We start from the raw sequence: 18,957 nt of genomic DNA on the forward strand, positions 1-18,957 counted from the left end.
CAGTTACTATTCTAGCTCAATTGAAGTCAGTAGAATGACTTGTGCATTCATCACAGCTCCATGAACGTATCAGACAGGGGCTACATGCAGGAATGAAGAAATGACAAACACACAGCTGCAGGGTTTGGGGTGCACAGCTGGATCTAGGAAGTGATTCCAATAATTCCTGTAGGAGCAATCTGTGTAGGAGAGCAATTTCCAGGCTGCATGCATGCAGGGTATCTAGGAGAAAAGCCACAGGGAGATGAAACCTACAGTGGAGATTTTTCAACACAAATTACAAGGGCACATGAACCAGAGGAAGACTTTTCCATCCCTCTGAGCCTCACAGGGCCTTGGGCTGGGGAAAGGCTTTGCTATTTATTTTCCCATGGATCAAGGTCCTTGACCCAGTCTGACTCATGTCAGCGACACACATTCACTCAGGCATCTTCCACACCCCACAGCACCCCTTATAAAACTCCATTGAACATTTCTGCATCCCTTTCCCGTGCCATGCTTTCTGTGCTATTCAGTAAATGTAGAGTAAAGTCCTTTGTTCTGGAGGCACGGGGACACACAAGAGACATTCTAGAGCCGTGGTTCTCAACCTTCTGAATGCTGCCACCCTTTAATACAGTTCTGCATGACATTGCTACGTCACAACTGTAATTTTGCTACTTTTATGAACTGTAATATAAATATCTGATATGCACGATATCTGTTATGTGATCCCTAAAGGTGAAGCGACCCACAGATAGAAAATTGCTGATCTGGAGTCAGGCCAGTAGCCACACACTATACATAGATGGAAGATACAGGGGGGAAGGGGGAGAATTCAAATCAGAGCTTGCTCTTGGTCAAACTGCTCCACAAGAAGTGCTTTGCTTTCATTTCTTAATGTGACACCAAAGTATTTTTGTGCCTCTGAGGTTATCTATAACACATTAATGATACAAAAATAGTTTTAAAGAAAATTTCTTTGTTATTTTTTAAAATAATAAACATCAATCATGTTAATAAATAGATGTCATGATATTACCCTCAAAGGATTGCAGTCAAATCAGTGGATCCTCTGGGAGTACTGTGGAGGAGTTGGGGGAAGATCAGAGGAACCAGAGGGGAAAGGAGAACACCACCCACAGAATCAACTGACCAGGACTTACAGGGGCTTTCAGTGACCAGAGAGTCTGTAGAGATCTGACCTAGGTTCTCAGCATACTATGTTACGGCTGAGTAGTTTGGTGTTCTTGCAGTTCTCCCAACAGTGGGGCAGGGGCTGTCTCTAACTTTTTTTGCCTATTTATGAGACCCTTTCCCTCCACTGTGTTGTTTATTCAGCCTGGTTTTATTGAAGCTTCTTATGCCATGTTTGATTGGTGTCCCTGGGAAGCTTGTTCTTTTCTGAGGGCAGACAAAGGGGAGTGGATCTTGGAGAGAGGGAAGATTGGGGGCAGAGACTAGGGGGATAAGAGGGAGGGGAAACTCTTTTCAGGTTGTAATATATGAAAGAATACAAAAAGCATGGAACCTCCTAAGCTATCAGTAAAGCTCTAATGTCAAGAAGTTGGGAGAAGTATAAAGCAGGGTATCCAAGAGGAGTTGGAGTGGGAATGGAGAGCTGATATGGTCAAAACACACTGTATATATGTGTGAACTTCTGAAAAAAAGGAAAAAAAGAGAAGTCCCCAAAGTCATGGCTTCCATGATAGTATATGTCATAACACAGCCTAGTGGGATCTGAAAGGAAACGAGTAAGTGTGAGCTTATGTGATCAGTGACTGTAAAATCTGACAAAATGTGAATAGCCAGCTGATATCACTAAATGACTAAAGCATCCACATGGAAAATTTTTTCATGAATCAAAATATGACAGCAATAAACTTGCCTCATGCTAAACTGTGGCTAGATATTTCTCTAGGAAAGCATGGACACACTCACTCAGCTCCTGCTGTAGCTAAATCATTCTGGAAAAACTTTAGAGGTAGAACATTGGATTGATGTCACCTCTAAAGAACTGTTGAGGGCCTCATAGTAGAATTTTATGCAATTACCTTCCCTTATGGGTTATAAATATGTAAATCTAAATGGTTGATTTGTTTTTCTGGAGCCATTTGAACATTTTCCTTTTGAAAAACCACAGCCCCCACAATTGCTGAAATTCTATCATGCTTCCTCCCTAAGGCATTCCAAATCATGGCTCCTGTTAGTAGAGCAAATTGAACTTGTTTCAGCTTTCTATGCCATGAATTATGCAACACTTTGCTCTCTTCGTTCAAAACTCTCTGCCCTCTTTTTCAATACGCTATAAAAATAAAGGAAATTTGACAAATCTGAAAAATTGCAGCTATTACAAATCTAGACCTAGACCTAAAAGTTTTCTAGAATGTCTCCAAAACAGATGACATGGGGTTTACAACAGTCAAGAAACTGGGAGTGACATGGTCATATTGAGCAGAAAACTTCTGCACAAGATGCACTCACCTCTGTATGTTCTTGTTTATTATGGTTTGGATAAAACTTTAAAGAATGGGCTTAAAGTTCTGCGCCCTCAACTCAGTTTCCTATGTTCCCTTTGCTAATAACATGATTTGAGTAAGTTCATGTTTTGAGTAAACTCTTTCTCTAAGATGGCTGCTAATCAGGCTGGATGTTGGGTGATATTTCCTGAAAAGATAAGATGGTAAATTATTGAGCCTTAGTGAGCCTTGCACTTCTCCATCAAGCAGTTTTTTTTCTCTGACAGCTTCCATAGCCACCTTTTGAAAATCTAAATCTCATTTTTAGCTTGTGGACTGCATTTTGTATGTAGGTCACAGTTGTTAAACCCAGAGTTGAGACATTCCAAGGAAGTAGCTGCGTATTATTCTTAACTGACTACACTGTTTTCAGTCTAAAGGGATCTTTTTCATCTTATCTTTTCACACTTGTGACAATTGTTCCATTTGTATGGGTTTACCTACCCAAAATGGAGATTAGACCTTTGTTCCTTCAAAATGTCTGACATAGTAGATCATAGAGCCCATGAATCTGAAGTAGTTTAAATTCACTAACTAAAGTAGTATGGATGCACCAAGCAGTGGTAGAGCATGCTTTCAATCCCAGCACTTGGAAGGCAGAGGCAGGTAGCTCTCTGGGAGTTCGAAACCAGTTTGGTCTGTAGTGTGAGTTCTAGGATAGCCAGGGCTACACAGAGAAATCCTGTCTCAAAACCAAAACAAAACAAACAAACAATCAAAAAAGTATTATGGATAATATAACTTTCACAGGTTTTCTTTTGGCTGCCTATGAAGGAATCTATGCCATTTCTTCTAGAATGATAATTATTTGTGCAGAGAACAATCTATAGCAGAGATGAGAAAAGTCAATCTAGTCCTTCCCCAGAGACTCTGTAGATTTTGGGGTCTTGCTCTTTTTATAAAGTAACAATCTTCTATCTGCTTCATCATTGTTTAATGACTGTTGCCTAGACTCTTAAATGCTTCTCAGTAGTCACTGTCCGGACAGATAACTCTTCAGATGATTAGAGAAAAAACAGAATAAAATCATTCAAATCAACTCTAAATATAAAAATTAGATGTTCAGGAACGAGGCCTTATCTACATGATCAGGCACCAGAGGTGATGATGCCAGGCAAACCAGCTCTGATGTTCTCTCCTACAATGTTGACTGAATTGGATTAGATGAAAGAAAAATGTTTTTAGTTCCTGAAAAAATAGGAAGAGACTGATTTTTGAGAAAGTATTAACAATGAACACCGTCTGCAAAGCTGCTCAATCAATACCAACATCAGGGAATAACCAGGGTCAGCAACTTGCTTTTGAAGGTTAGGAGATACATTTACACACCAGCTAATCAGCAATACCATGGCCTGGGCATCCATAGATGATGATGTTTGGAAGTCCCCAGGCCTTATCTTCCCTGTGCTCCCTTATGCTCAGATTTCCTGAAACACTAAATATGGCTATCTTATTGGAGGTGATGACCAATATTCTTATCACAACAAATGTTTTTGTTGATGTTGCTGAATATGCTTATAAGAGCAATATTTATTTATTTATTCTATAAATTTTTTCACAAATGATCTTGCAACTTTGATCTTTGTTCCTTTGTTTCTACTTTTATGCAGTAAGAGTTTGAAAAACATGAGACTTCACATTACAGTTTGAGAAGCAGGGATGTCTTTTCTTTATTATATCACAGTTCTAGCTAGTAACTAACCATTTCATTGAGCACACACACAGTGAACATGATCTATTTCTGATATATGACTCTTAATTTTTATTAAGTTCCTTTGTAAATAATTTTTATATATTTATGCTTTTGGGATTTTGTTTTGTATTTAACTCATTATTAATGGTCTATAACTATTATACTATACAATTTTAATTTCTATCGAACATCTTGTTTTCTAATGCTGTTCTGATTTTAATAGGCTTTTAATTGCAAAATGGTATTATTTATTCCTAGGAATAAGAGACAATATCTCTGGAGTTATATAGAGCCATCGAGAGACAAAGTAATTTTTGGAACAGACCATTGATTATTGCAAATCCACTTGCTTCTATTTAAGGTAAGTATTGATACACAAGAGTTAAACACATAGGATAATTTGTTCAACAGTGAATCACATATACAATGGTGCTCCCTAAGGCTTTACTGTGGAGCTGAAAAGTGTTTATGGCCCATTGGCTACATATTATGTTTTCACATATTTGTGATGATAATGGCATAAGCCACCCAATACTGATAGCTATATAGAGGTATAGCACATATAATTATAGTGTGTAATTGTTGATAATCATCTGTGTTATGCTTTATGTAGAGACTTACATTATTAAATTCTTTATATTTCTAGACATAGTTTTACTTTATAGTTACGGTTGGCCTAGAACTAAATTTATCAACAAAGTCGGATCTCACAGCTCCTGCCTCTGCCTCTTGAGCACTGGGATTCAAGGTGTGTGCTAACATGCCTGGCAACTAACCATATATTCTTTATTGCTGTTTTAGAGCATATCTCTTCTGATTATTTTATTTTAAGCAACTAGTGGGAGCATGGAAGACAGTTGTATTGGGTGTGATTTGATGAACTTGGGAGGCTACCTCCGGAGTTTTCAGAGGAAAAAATGTTAGTATGTGACTTAGACATTGTTCTTGTGATATTTTGATGGAGGAAGTGACTGCCCTTTGCCCTTGTCCGTAGCATTTTCCTGAGACTAAAGTGAAGAGTTCTGGATTAATTATGTTGTTAGAAGAAATCTCAAAACAGCTGAGAATAGGCTCTGTTATGTGATTTTTAGTGGTAACTCTAGTGAATATTTAAAATGAAAAGGAGCAAGCTGAGCAGGGATATTACAAAATGAACATTTTGAGATGAAAAAGAGCACTAGGAATTGTAATATAGCTAAATTCTGTGTTCGGGGAGATAAACAGGTTAAGAAATGGAATAAAATGATTGGTGACCTCAGGATAGGATCCTACCCAGCTATGTTTCCAACCTGTTGAGAGAAACTGATGAAAAGCTTAGAGCCAGTAGGTGTTGTCAGGCACACCTTTAATCTCAGCACATGGGAGGCAGAGGTTGTTGGATATCTGATTTTGAGGTCAACCTGGTATACAGAGTATGTTTCAGGACAAGAAAACTTAGGTAGTGAAAGACAGCAATATGTAATTGAGTGAGGGAGCTATGTTCCAGCCCCAGCAAGCAGCAGAACTTGGCAGCTTCAGCCATGTGGTTCTGGCTTCATGAGTTAAGGATGGAAGAAAGGAGTTAGAGAGTAAAGCTGCTGAGGTTGGGCGTGCATCAGGGGTCTTCCTGAATGGAGGTCTAGTAAAGAGGCCATTGTGTGAAGCTGTGAAGTCGAAGCCTGGAAGATCTTAGAGAACCTAAATTGTTAGAGATGCCAGAGTCATGGGATACTTGCTGAGGACAGCTGCTAGCTGGGCGTGGAACCAACCCAAGGTAAAGAAGTGTGTTGTAGTCAAACCAGAGCAGAGTTGGAGATCTGAAGAGTATTTTGGCATCAGGCATGGAGATCTGATGTTTGAAGTTTGCCCAGCTGATTCCTGGTCTTGTTTTGGTTCTATATTTCCTCACTATGCTCTTTTTCCTATGTTTTGGAATGGTAATGTATATCTTGTGCCATTATATGTTGGAAGTATGTGATCTGATTTTTATTTTTATTTTACAGGGCCTTGCAGTTAAGAAATTGGGTGAGTCTCAGAAGAAACTTTGGATGGTAACTTCTGAAGTTGGACTAAGTGTATTTTGCATTATGATATTGTTACAAGCTTATAGGGGCCAGGGAATAGAATGTGGTAATTTGAATGAAATTGACCCCCACAATGTTAATAGGGAGTGGCACTCACTCTGTCAGCATATATATATATATATATATATGTGTGTGTGTGTGTGTGTGTGTGTGTGTGTGTGTGTGTGTGTGTGTGTATACGTGTGTGTGTGTATGTATGTATGTATACGTGTGTGTGTGTGTATGTATATGTGTGTGTGTGTGAGTTATATGATATATCACCTTTGTTTGTGTTTCTTGCTCTCACTTTTGGGTATATAACTGAAGTGGCTAAATCAGTAAACAGTACTTACATTAGTGAAGAAAAGGTTGCCTGCAGTGGAATGCATGATGTTTCCATTTCTCATGTCATATAGTCATGAGATGGAGATAGGGAATGCCTGTGTGCTGTAACATGCTTTGTTTTATACTTTTAAATAATAGCTTCTTTTCTAATAATTTTTCTTTCTATCCAACTAAAGCTCTATTAAATTTAATTTTTCCTTCTTAATCCAAAATTTCTGTTTACTTGACTTTCTTCTTTGTCTTCAAAAGATAAAAGACAGATTTGGCATCTTTAACTCGGTTATGATATTCTAAAAGGAATTGGTGCGCAGATGGGATGCCGAGGGCCAGTGGACCTGTGTCAGGAAGGCCTGGTCTTTTTCACAGGAGTGCATGTGATCCTCGTTTCCAGCATAAAGTTAGGTTGAATGGACTTCCTTATGTTTGTCCAAGTCTTCTCCTATTTGGAATCTACGAAGATTAGAGCTGGTCACCTCTGGATTGGGTCCCTAGTTTGTTTACAATCTTCCAAACCGTCCGGAGGTTGCTGATCCGCCTTCCCAGGCCGTCACCCTGTCACCCCCACCCACCTGTCCACCCAGCCAGTCTTTCTCAGTGCCTATTCTCTCGCCTCGTCGTCCCTGTGCTGGTCAGTGTCCTCTCCGACTGAAAAGTTTTCCCTTCCTGTTCAAAGTTGCTTTTCCTGTTTTTGGCCAAGAGATCCTTTCCATTCTCTGTGTATGTGACCCTCGTTGGTAGAAATACACCCACGCGATGACCTCCAGTGGGTGAGTGCAGGACCAGGAGCCTCTGTTTCTGGGCTTGGTCCGGCCCTCTCCAGCTGCCCTTGTGGCCGCAGTCCGGTTTGGGCAAGAGTCTCTTGACTTCTGTCTCAGTTCTCCGAGGCAGAACCTGTTGACCTACCTCACAGGGGTGCTGTGAAGATTAATAAATGTTGATTCCATGCTTTGGGAAAAAAAGGCAAAAGACTTGATTAATATTTGGATTCATTCTTAATATGATTCTTTTGAAAATGTGAATAAAGACTGTACTTCCCTAAACAGGTAGAGAAGGCACAAGGATGCTGACCCCAGGACAGACGTAGGAGGCCTGAGTCCCTGGGACTCTGGCAGGTCACTGTCTCATAGACCAGCTCAAATTAGATACTTCCTCCTTAGCTACTGGTCATGGCACAAATAAGTGGGTACTTAAAGTGGTATGTGTTGTAAGTTAAATGCAGGATACCCACAAATCCCTGGGGACAGTGGTCTGTATGAATTAAGTCAATATGTGGGCCTGTTGTGGTTAAGGGACCAGGGCAGACTGGAGACTATGAGAACCTTCTGGTACATTGAGACCCAGTGAGCCAGAGAGTATGGAAGATCCTGGCCAAAAGGAATCTAGCTGTGATTTTTTGGACCCTTAAGCTCAGCTTCAGTCCCCAGAAGGGTAAAAGCTACTAGGCAGACAAAAGCTATCCTCATAGAGATACTACAGGGAATATCATGACTTCCTCTTTTTCCACTCAAATCCTCTTTCTTCCCTGGGCACAGGTTAACGTTTCTCTGGTAGATGTTGGTGAAACAGGTAGGGTGGTATTTGGGGAAAGTAACATTAGTTATACGCAAAGGTGACTGAATTTAGTGAACCAGATCAGTAGGTTTTCAGCATATTGGATTATATTTACTACACAGTGAGGTATGAGGAATGGAAGGTGGTTCCAAAGAAAGAAGTGAGCTAGTGTGTATACTTAGCTTTGTTTCTGAATACACGTTTCCATGCTCTCCTTAGGCCCCAGATTGATTCTTGAGTTGTAACTTATAAGAAGTGAATTTTTTCACTAGTTAGAGCATAATTTTATACCTGTTGCTCATGTTCTCTCTGTATCTCTCTGTCTCTTTCTGTCTCTGTATCTCTCTCTCTGTCTCTCTCTCTCTGTCTCTGTCTCTCTCTCTCCATTCTGTTTATCATAACAAGCATCTTCTTTATGTTTTCAGTCTTCTGAGTATCACTCGCTTATCTTCCATGACTGATTCTCCACTGCCTTAACCTCAAAGCATATTTCCGTTTGCTACATTGAGGAGAAAATAGCTAAGGAGGTGACTGGCCTGGAACTTCATCAAGAAAGATGCTGGGCTTTGACTCTGAGAAGTTCGGTTAACTGAGAAACTATCAATGTAGCACTTTGGGGTCTTGTCCCAGCATCTGTGCCAAGATTAATTTCTTCTGGGTCACCCATAGCCAGTAAGTGGAGACAGCTAGACCATGAATGCCCATCCATTTCTGCCCAATTCCAGGTCTCCTCTCATGGGAACTTGCCCATTGGGTTGCCCTAATACAATTGGCCCCTGTGCCCATGTGGGTCATCTGCAGAGTTCTTCATCTGTGGATTCAGCCAGCAGCATGCTGAAAATGCTCAGCAAAATGTACCTGTGCAAATATATTATTTCTTATTGTTCCTCAAACAAATGTGACCACTATTGATATTTGCACTAGTTTGTGTTTTATGGGGAACTTAAAGACAATTTAAAGAATATAGAGACACGATGTCATTCTGTACCAAGGACTTGAGCATTGTTGGGTTTTCTATTTGTCAGGGTCCATGCCTGTCCCTGCAGTTGTTAAGGGGCAATGGTATTGTCAGATGTGTAGGAAGGTCCGAGTTTCTCCTGATGGCCTCTATCTCTTCTCAACTGTTGTTTCTTGTGTGACCATGGCTCTCTGGCTCATCCTAACCAATCCGGCTTGTTCCTTTGTTATTCTTTGGAGGGATTTCTCCCAAGAAATCTGCTCTTCAACTCTGCTTCAGTGTCAGCTTTTCCCAGAAGAGCAAAGCTCTCTCCATTTACACTGGGTAACCCTGTACTGTTTGATGGGCTTTGATGTGCTCTCCACACATGTCTACAGTGTGTACTGGTTCAGGCCGATCACTTTTTGCGCATACTCACACCTGTACATCCTTCCAGACCTCCAGTAATCCCAGTTCCACTTCCAGGTCACCTTGCCTTCTTTTATTTCTATCTTCCAAATATGGAACATTTATCTTTCTGTGTCTATTTTATTTTACTCAACACAATTCACAACCATTTTGCATCAAATGACAAACTTTCACTCTTCCTTCGGGATGAATAATACTCCATGTATATGTATGCCAAATTTTCTTTATATTTGTCTCTTGATTGGTACCTACATGATTCCACATGCCCAGCTGCTCTACTTCTATGAAAATGAATGTGTGGAAATCACTTTGTTCTGCTGATTTTATTCTCTTGGCTGTATATGATATACATAAAGTAAGGTTGCTCAATCACATGGCAGTTCTGCTTGTGGTTTTTGTTTTTTTTAAGGAACCTCTATTATCTTCTCCATCATAGCTATAATAATTTACATCCTTGCCAACAATGAATTCTTTAGCTCTGTGCTTTGGCAGTATTCCTCTTTCTTTTGCTTTTTGATAATAGTTTTTCTGACTGGTGTAATATAAAATGTCATTGTGGGTTTTGATATGCATTGCCCCAATTGTAAAGGATTAATTGTGTTTGTAGTCACCCTCATTTATATTTTTCCTTTTAAGAAGTGTCTGATCAGGTCAGTTGTACACAGTGTTTAATTGCTTGTTTGCATTTTGGTGTTTTTAGCTCCTTTGATAATCTGGATATCAGTCCTTTTTTCAGATGAATAGCTGTCAAGTATTTTCTCACCTTCTGTGACTGTGACTGTCTTTCCCCTCTGTTGACTGTTTTCTTTTCTTTTAAATACAGAGGCTTTTAAATTTGATGTCATTGCATTTATCACGTTTCAGTTTTGTTTCCCATCTTTTGAAGATTCCAGCCAAAAAAGAAAAAAAAAAAAAAGATCACTATAGTGCCACTGTGACAAGTGTTTGCCTGTGCTTTCTTCTAGTAGTTTCAGAATTTCATGTTTACCATTCAGGTCTGTGATGTGTTTTGAGTTGATTTTTGTATAGGATGAGAGAGTGGAGTAAACTTTGTCTTTTGTGGATAGTTTTCCCAATGTGATTTATCAAAGTGATTGTCATTTTGATGATATATATTTTAGTGCTTACACAAAGAGCTCTGTGGCTATAAATCTGTAGGTTCATCTCTGGACATCTCTTCTGCCCTGTTGTATTCAGTCTGTTGTGATTGTTGTGGTCTGGAGTAGGTCTCCTATAGCTTACTTGAGATAGGTTCTCACTTAGTAGTCCATGCTGACCTGGAACTCACAGTGATGCTCCTGCTACTGTCCCTAAAGTCTTGTTATTACAGGCGTGAACCACCACACGCAGCTGAGTATAATGTCTTGAAATTAGGATTGGTATGCATTGTTTTTTTCTGCTCAAGATTGCTTTAGATATTTCGGGCCTTTTGTGCTTCCTCAGAAATTTTAAGAATTTTTTTTCTAGTTATGTGAAGAATTCCATTGATTGGTATTTTGGAAGGTGATCACATTGACTCTATTGATTACTTTTAGAAGTATAGATATAATAACAATACATGAACAGAAGGGGATGTCCAGTTAGGTTTTTCTTGCTGGGATAAAACTAGAACCAGAAACAACATGGGGAAGGAAGAACTTATTTTGGTTACAGGTTGCAGTCCATCCTAAAGGGAAGAGGAGAAAGGAACTAAAGCAGAGAGCGTGGAGGAGAATCACTTACAGTTTGCTTTCTGTAGCTTGTTTGTCTTCCATATACAACCCAGGACCTTCCCAGAGATGATATCAAGCATAGCAGGCTGTGCCCTCCTATGTCAATAGCATTAGAGAAAATGCTGCACAGAAGTGCTCATAGGCCAGTCCCTTTGGCAGCAGTTCCTTGGATGAGGTTCACTCTTCCCAACTCTATCAAGCTGACAGCAGATGCTAACTGTATCAGGGTATCTTTGTTTTTCTGTATGCACTGACTAGTTTTATGAGAACTTCATACAATCTACAGTCATCTAAGAGGAAGGAACCTCAATTTAAAATATGCCTACATAAACTTAGGTCATAATCAAGCTTATAGGGCATTTTTTAAATTAGAATTAATGGTCGAGGTCCCACCTCATTGTGGGTGGTGGCACTCACCCTTGGGTTGATGGTCCTGTGAACTCCAAGAAAGCAGGCTCTGAGAGCTGCAAGAAGCAAGCCAGCAAGCAGCAGTGCTCCACTGTGCAACTGCTGCTGCCTGCAAGGTCTCACCTTCTCTGAATTCTTATTATGACTTAGCCTATGATGACAAGCTGTAATATCAAAGTATAAGAAAAATGAACCCTTCCCTCCCTAAGTTGCTTTTGGTATGGTGTTCCCTCACAGCCATAGTAATAACCTTAATTAAGACATTGTGTGTCTTTAATTTTTTAGTCACTGCTATGTAATTTTCTTTGTAGAAATTTGTTTTTTAATTAAGTTTGTTTCTGGGTTGTTCTCCTGTTTTTCTCCACTGTAAATGAAATTACTTTCATGCTTTCTGCTTAGGAAATTTGATTATTATGTAATCAAGCCTTATTTCTCTGCTTTAAATTCTTTCATTTTGTTTCTTTTCTCCTTCCTTGTCCTTTCCATCTTCCTTTCTTCTGGCCCTTGATGTGATCTTGGATTTAGTATTTTATTGAGTATTTTATATCTGTTCATGAAGAAATTTAGTCTGTAATTCTTATTCTTTGTTGAGTATTAGCTTGAGTGTGTGGTATTAGGGTAACTGTGACCTCATAAAATGAAATGGGCAATGTTGTTTCTGTTTCTATTTTGTGAAATAATTTGAGGAGTATTGGCGTTACCTCTTCTTTTAAAGTCTGGTAAAAATTTTGTGCTGAAACCATCTGGCCCTGGGCTTTTTGTGGTTGGAAGATTTTGATGCTTTTATTTCACTAGAGGATATAGGTCTATTAAGTTTGTTTACCTGGTCTTAATTTAACTTTTGTAAATAGTATCTATCAAGAAAGTTATCCATTTCTTTTTAGATTTTTCAATTTTGTGGAATACATAAAATCTTGTGGAAGTTTTAAAAGAATGTACTCACAATTCTCTGGATTTCCTCTGGGTTTTCTGATTTTGTTAATTTGGATATTTCCTATTTATCCTTGAGTTTGGATAAGGCTGTGCTTATATTGCAGATTTTTAACAAAGAGCCAGTTCTTTGTTTCTTTGATTCCTTGTATTTTTCTCTTTGTTTCTATTTCACTAATTTCAGACCTTGGCTTACTTCCTACTGTCTCCTCCTCTTGGGTGTGTTTGTTTTTTGTTTCAGAGCTCTTAGGTGTGCTGTTGAGTTGTTAGTATGAGATCTATCCGATTTTCTTATGCAGGTACCTAGTGTTATGAACTTTCCTCTTAGTACAGCTTTCACTGTGTCCCATGAGTTTGGATATTTTGTGTATTCATTTTCACTGATTTCTAGAAAGTCCTTAATATCTGTGTTGAACTGTATTTCATTTAATAGAGAGCTGTTCAGTTTCCATGAGATTGTAAACTTTTGTTGTTTCTCTCATTGCTTACATCCAGCATTAAGCCATAGTGGTCTGGTAGGATGCAGGGAGTTATTTTCCCTTTCTTGTATCTACTGAGACTTGTTTTGCATTGAGTACATGGTCAATTTTGGAGGAAGTTCCATGAGGTGCTGAGAGGAAGGTATATTCTTTTTGGGTGAAAAGTTCTGTAGATATCTGGTATGTCCTTTTGGTTAATAATGTCTGGTAATTCCAGCATTTTTTTTTAGCTTTTGACTAGATAGTTGTTCCACTATCAGTGTGTGAAGGTCAATGATTTAAGCTGTAGTAGTGCTTCTTTTATAAAAGTGGATGCCCTAGTGTTTGGGCTATAGATGTTGAGAGTTGGAATGTTAACTTGGTGAATTTTTTTATGAATATGTACTATCTCTCCCCATTTCCATTGATTAAGTTTTGTTTGAACTATATTTTGTTAGATATTAAAATGGCTACACCAGCTTGCTTCTTAAGTCTATTTTATTGGAATATCTTTTCCCAACCTTTCCTTTATCTTGAGGTAATATCTATCATTGATGCTGAGGTAAGATTTTTTTTTTGTATGCAGCATAGTTTTTTCCACTTTTTTATTTTTTAAGAAAAGAAAACAAAATGCCTTTTTTCATTTTACATATTAATCCCAGTTCCCACTCCCTTTCCTCCTCCCACACTTCCCTCCCAATCCCATGACCATCCACTCCTCAGAGAGGGTAAGGCACATTGTTTTGAGGAAGGTCCAAGGCCCTTCCTATTATATCTAGGCTGAGCAAGTTGTCCATCCAAAGAGAATGGATTCCAATAAGCCAGTACACATAGTAGGGATAAATTCTGGTACCACTGCCAGTGGCCGGGCAGTCTGCCCCAACCATATAACTGTCACCCACATTCAGAGGGTCTAGTTTGGTCCTATGCTGGTTCTTTCCCTGTCAGTCTGGAGTTAGCTCCCATTAGCTCAGGTAGCTGTTTCAGTGGGTATACCCATCATGATCTTGACCACTTTGCTCATATTCTCACTCCTTCCACTCTTCAATTGGACTTTGGGACTCCAGTGCTCCACTGAGGGTCTCTGCCTACGTTTCCATAAGCTGCTGGATGAAGGTTCTATGATGATATTTAAGATAGCCATCAATCTGACTATAGTGCAAGACCAGTTTGGGCACCCTTTCCACTATTGCTTAGGGTGTTAGCTGGGATCATCATTGTGGATTCCTGGGAATTCCTCTAGCTCCAGATTTCTTGATAGTCCCATAATGGCTCCTTCAATGAAAATATATATTTCCTTGCTCCCTGTCTCTGTCCCTCCCCCATCCTAACTGTCCCATTCCCTCAAGTTTTCCTCCTCTATTTCCTCCTCCCGACTTCACCCCTCTTCTACCTTCTCTTCTCCATGGACTTTCATACTCCTAATTTTCTCAGGAGATCTTGTCTATTTCCACTTCCCAGGGGTATCTATACATGTTTCTCTTAGGGTTCACCTTGATGCTTAGCTTCTCTGGGGTCATGGACTACAGGCTTGTTATTATTTGATTTATAGCTAGCAACCACTTATGAGGGAGTGCATACCATATTCATCTTTCTGAGTTTGGGTTACCTCACTCAGGATGCTTTTTTTCTAGTTCAATCAATTTGCATGATAAAATTTCAAGATGTCATTTTTTTTTTAACTGATATGTAGTACTCCATTGTGTAAATGTACCACATTTCCTTTATTCATTCTTTGGTTGAGCAGTATCTAGGTTGTTTCTAGGTTTTGGCTATTACAAATAATGCTGCTAGGAACATAGTTGAACAAATGTCCTTACAGCATGATTGAGCATCCTTTGGATATATGCCAGAGACTGGTACTGCTGGGTCCTGAGGTAGGTTGATTCCTAATTTTCTGATAATTTCCATACTGATTTCCTTTCCCAATTGCTACAGCTGGTGAGGAGTCTCTCTCTCTCTCTCTCTCTCTCTCTCTCTCTCTCTCTCTCTCTCTCTCTCTCTCTCTCTCTCTCTCTCTCTGTGTGTGTGTGTGCGTGTCTGGGTAGTCTGTGTTTTTTATTGGGGCATTGAGACTATTGATGTTGAGAGATATCAATGACCATGATTTTTGATTTCTGCTATTTTGTTATTGGTATCAGAAGAAATGAATAAATTGCTTTTAAAAAGCCAAGAAAAAACACACAGTTGAATCTACATTAATTAGCTATCATTATTTGAGTTCAAATTTCAGTGTGGAGGTTGCATTTCCCATTCAGTCAGTTTCCAGTTTGTTGAGTAAGCCAGACCTGTTTCAAAATGATTGTGTCTCATTCTTCAAAAGTTAAGTGCTGTGTCTTAATTGAGAGATTGGAGTAGTCAGTGGTTAGTAGTCCAGAGTGTGCTGATAATCCATCTTTGTCAGTTTGCCACCTAGTGCTGATTCCATTTGGACTTTGACATGTCATCTTCTGTTATGTGGAGTATCTATCTGATGCCATTGCCAGTCTGTACTCTTTTAAAAAATGTCTTCATGGCGTTTTAATGGGAAGTTGAGCAGAAGTGCTGGGCTTGGTTCCATTTTAACCTGAATGTCTATAAATAACATCATTAACCTTTATTTGCAGGATTTAGCCAGAGGACAACAAAGTATTATGACATATGAAATGCACAATTTATAAAGGAAAACTATACCTGTGTGTTTAGAAAGGGAAAGAATTTGATAGCAATGTGCTACGCTGCTTTCTCCATTACTGCTCACTAAAGAAGGGAGAATAAAGTGCAGCTCTATAGCTTGGAAGAGGAGTGTGCTAGACAAGGCTGTGACTCATGAACAATTCATCAGGTATTTCTTTTTTTTTTTTTTGTTCTCCTCATTTTTTTTTTCCTCATGGTTTATTTTTTTTTATATTTAAAAATTTCCATCTCCTTCCCTCCTCCTCCCCCCTCCCTCCCCTCCTTCTCCCCCTTCTCTCCCCTCCTTCTCCCCCTTCCCTCCCCTCCCCTCCACCCATACCTCCCCTCCCTCCCTCTCAAGGCCAAGGAGCCATCAGGGTTCCCCACTCTATGCTAAGACCAAGGTCCTCCCAACTCCCCCCAGGTCCAGGAAGGTGATCGACCAAGCTGAGAAGGCTCCCACAGAGCCCGTCCATGAAGAACAATCAGAGCCCAGAGCCATTTTGGAATGGGACTGATGGACCATGCGACCAAACCCGTCTCTCTGAGTGTGGCCAACAGCGGGGGCTGACTGAGAAGCAAAGGACAATGGCTCTGGGCTCATCAGGTATTTCAATTTAAAAAGTAGACCTGGCCTTTTACTTGGATAATTTTTACTGAAGCTGTATCTTTATTGTAAGTGGTCATTGTGAAATTCCACTAATATTGAATAGTGGGTTTTCTAAGCATATAATATAATTAATTTTCTTAATGGGAGGATGGGCTTTTCATGGAAATATCTGCTTTAAATCATACATACATTGTCTGAAAGAAATTTACATATTATAGTACATTATTATTGATATTTTTTATATTCATATCTCAAAATTTAAGGTTTTGACATATATCTAATATATGTCAAAGTGCTAATATATCTGTTGTCACATTTTGCTCTTAAGTTTGATTTACTTTCTTGTTTCTGGATTTGGTAAGAGTTAGTGCTCAAAGTGTTTCTTGTAGGCTCCTCCTCTTTCCGTAGAGACCAAGAAGGGAGCAAGAAGAGACTAACTGGTTGATTTTTTTCTTGACTTTTGTGGAAATAACACCAAAGTCTTCGCTATTTTCTTTTTGTTTATATATGCTTAAAATTCTTGATGAGGGGAGAGTTTTAACTCTCATAACCCTTTTAAGCTTCTTGCCATACAGTTAAAACACTCTGATTTCCCTACATGGTTTATCAGAATTAAATCCTTACGACTTCCTTTTTTTTTTGACTAAGTAAAACTGAAAATTGAAACAGAGTTACCCTCCTTCTGTTGTTATTATCCCTCCTCAGCAAGGAGGGTGATGATACGTTGCAGTAGTGGGCTGTAAGACTTTTCCTCTTCTAGCTAATGTAAGAACATTGCTTGACTGATCAAACAGAGTCTCTCTCTCTCTCTCTCTCTCATTGCAAAGTATGTCCTAAAAGAGATGAACATTTCTGGTGATGGGATGTGCATGATGGCTCCAGCCTAAGGAGGTTCACACACACACATCATCAGCACATAATTGGACCAGACCACTTTTATGTTTGTTTGCTACTATGATAGTCAAGTATTTCAAGTGATGCCTGGAACACAGGTTCTAAACACAGAATTGAGAGATCTAAAATCATCACTCCAGATGCAAAGAATGCACATTTGAAGCACCCCATAGCTGTCCAAGCCAAGTACATTCCAAGACAGTTGCCTGCACTGAGATGCTTGAAGCTTGTTAGACCTTTACTAAAATCTCATACTGTAATATTGCTTGACATTAATTTGTACCATTTGATCTTATTAATTTGCGTGTTCTCCATCTGCCATTTGATTAGTTTGGCTAAGCGTTTGTCAATCTTGTTGATTTTCTCCAAGACCCAGCTTTTTGTTTCATTGATTCTTTGGATTGTTTTCTGTGTTTCTATTTTGTTGATTTCTGCCCTCATTTTGATTATTTCCAGTCTTCTACTTCTCCTAGGTGAGTCTGCTTCTTTTTTTCCAGAGCTTTCAGGTGTGCTGTTAAGTCACCAATGAGTGCTTTCTCCGTTTTCTTTAAGTGGGCACTTAGTGCTATGAACTTTCCTCTTAGTACTGCTTTCATTGTGTCCCATAGGTTTGAGTATGTTGTGTCTTGGTTTTCATTAAATTCAAGAAAGACTTAATTTCTTTCTTTCTGACTGGGAAAAGATCTTCACCAACCCTGCAACTGACAAAGGTCTGATCTCTAAAATATATAAGGAACTCAAGAGACTAGACTTTAAAATGCTAATTAACCCAATTAAAAAATGGGGCACTGAACTGAACAGAGAATTTTCAACAGAAGAAGTTCGAATGGCCAAAAGACACTTAAGGTCATGCTCAACCTCCTTAGCTATTAGGGAAATGCAAATCAAAACAACTTTGAGATATCATCTTACACCTGTCAGATTGGCTAAAATCCAAAACACCAACGATAACCTTTGCTGGAGAGGTTGTGGGGTAAGGGGTACACTCATCCATTGCTGGTGGGAATGCACACTAGTGCAACCACTTTGGAAAGCAGTGTGACGGTTTCTCAGGAAATTCGGAATCAACCTACCCCAGGACCCAGCAATTCCACTATTGGGAATCTACCCAAGAGATGCCCAATCATACTACAAAAGCATTTGCTCAACTATGTTCATAGCAGCATTATTTGTAATAGCCAGATCCTGGAAACAACCTAGATGCCCTTCAGTGGAAGAATGGATGAAGAAACTGCGGAATATATACATGCTAGAATACTACTCAGCGGTAAAAAACAATGACTTCTTGAATTTTGCATGCAAATGGATGGAAATAGAAAACACTATTCTGAGTGAGGTAACCCAGACCCAAAAAGATGAACATGGCATGTATTCACTCATAATCGATTTCTAGCCATAATTAAAGGACATCGAGCCTATAATTTGGGATCCTTGAGAAGATAATAAGAAGGTGAACCCCCCAAAAAAGATATAGTAATCCTCCTGGATATTGGAAGTAGATTCGATCGCCAGGCAAAAATTGGGAACTTGAGGGTGGGACGAGACGCGGCCAAGGGAAGATGGGGAGAGAAAAGCGTGAAGGGGAGAATGGGGGGAGCTCGGAGGAATGGGGTGCTTGGGATACAGGAAGTGTGGATATGGGAGCAGGGAAGCATATATCTTAATTTAGGGAGCCATCTGAGGGTTGTCAAGAGACTTGACCCTAGAGGGGTTCCCAGGTTTCTAGGGAGACGCCCCCAGTTAATTCCTTGGGCAACTGAGGAGAGGGAGCCTGAAAAGGCCAGTTCCTATAGCC

The 18,957-nt window shown here is 39.4% G+C and overlaps 1 long non-coding RNA gene across 3 annotated transcripts in view; it reads left to right on the top strand.

Annotated features, from left to right (window-relative positions):
• LOC119826213 overlaps positions 1-6,314 on the top strand; it is a 58,200-nt gene extending 51,886 nt beyond the window's left edge. For all 3 annotated transcript variants that reach the window (XR_005287373.1, XR_005287374.2, XR_005287372.2), the window contains 2 exons: positions 4,450-4,552; positions 6,174-6,314. This is a non-coding gene — a long non-coding RNA (uncharacterized LOC119826213). The remainder of the gene's footprint in view (positions 1-4,449; positions 4,553-6,173) is intronic.
• The last annotated feature ends 12,643 nt before the right edge of the window (positions 6,315-18,957 follow it).

This window comes from Arvicola amphibius, chromosome 11 (assembly GCF_903992535.2).
Source record: "Arvicola amphibius chromosome 11, mArvAmp1.2, whole genome shotgun sequence".
NCBI lineage: Eukaryota > Metazoa > Chordata > Mammalia > Rodentia > Cricetidae > Arvicola > Arvicola amphibius.